Source organism: Pterocles gutturalis, unplaced genomic scaffold, assembly GCF_000699245.1.
Source record: "Pterocles gutturalis isolate BGI_N339 unplaced genomic scaffold, ASM69924v1 scaffold31082, whole genome shotgun sequence".
In the NCBI taxonomy this organism is placed as follows: domain Eukaryota; kingdom Metazoa; phylum Chordata; class Aves; order Pterocliformes; family Pteroclidae; genus Pterocles; species Pterocles gutturalis.
This window is the reverse complement of record NW_010111173.1, coordinates 1-1,225: the sequence shown is the minus strand read 5'-3', so window position 1 is coordinate 1,225 and position 1,225 is coordinate 1. Positions and strand designations below refer to the sequence as shown.

Here is a 1,225-nt window from a genome sequence, read left to right as displayed (position 1 = left end):
CTGAACCGAAAGGACAGAGCTTGGGTGCAAATGGGATGACAAAGGCTGGGATGTGCAGAGGTATACGGAAGGCTGAGCTGAGAGATGCTGACAAGGAAGGATGGTGTATAATTTTGGAAAGCCGCTGTGCTCTTTCCTCAAGTCATTCACTGCTTGTTTACCATGATTACCCTTGCTGATTAGACATCCTGACAGTCCCATTATCATCTGCACCGTCTATTTTTCTAATCAGATGGTTCTAGCACACATACGCAAAGAAAACAACATTAAAAATATCAGAGAAAAAAATGACTGTGCTGACTGAAGGCAAGGCAATGTTATTTCAAAACGGTAACATTTGAAACTACAATTTACTCGGTTGAAACAATGAAAATTACAGATTTTAAATACAAAAATCCTCTTAATACTTGCTTTGAACATAACAACTCTGAATCTGGAAAATAAAACATAGTAAAAAGCGTCCACTCCTAACCAGTACCAACAATTACTTTTAACATAATTTCTTCAGAGACTTTAAGTAACCTTCACATCATTTTTCCTTGTCTGCTTTTGGCTTTTTCTTCGTAGCAAGTGAGTGGACCACACATTAGAGAAAGGCACTGATTATAGTCATTATTGTATCTTGCCTTTTCTTAGGCACACCATGGCACACTGGTTTAAACCACACAAATTTTGCAAAATATGTCATATTGCTAAAAACAAGGTCAATTTAGCAGGAGCACCAGGAATCCCAGGAAAGTTATTTCCTTTCACTGTGCTTGTAGTATTTGCTAGCATTTTCTTTATATAGGGTTTGACAACCTCATGCTTATAAGATGGGCACAGGACAGCAGTGGAGTTGGAGACACATGGGCCAACCTGGTAAAGCAAAGCCTCAGTCCACAGGAGCGGGGTAATTCCCCCCCGGCCCCCGCTTCTGTATGGGTTTGTGTCCTGAACACAATTTAACTGTGGATACACCAATCTCTGTGTCAATTAATCAAATTTTAAAAAGAAAAAAGAGGTTGTACATTACGTTTCCACGTCAAGCTTTTAAGTTAAGGTTTAGAACCGAAGTCAGATGCAGGACATGACCCCACTCTCACGGGCAAAGCCGAAACGAAGGCTGCCTGTCTCATCTTCCAGACTCACCCTTCCACGCTTCCCTCCGCAGTACCCGAATTCAGAAGCTCCGTCCGTCCGTCTGAATGCCGGCGCTTCGGGGCCGTTATCCTCAACCACCACT

At 42.1% G+C, this 1,225-nt stretch overlaps 1 protein-coding gene across 1 annotated transcript in view; it reads right to left on the bottom strand.

Moving 5' to 3' along the window:
• Nucleotides 1-1,167, bottom strand: part of CNGA3 (cyclic nucleotide gated channel alpha 3) — a 33,877-nt gene extending 32,710 nt beyond the window's left edge. The window contains exon 1 of the mRNA XM_010073663.1: nt 1,132-1,167. The gene's annotated coding sequence lies outside the window, so the exon portion shown is untranslated. The remainder of the gene's footprint in view (nt 1-1,131) is intronic.
• Nucleotides 1,168-1,225: the final 58 nt, after the last annotated feature.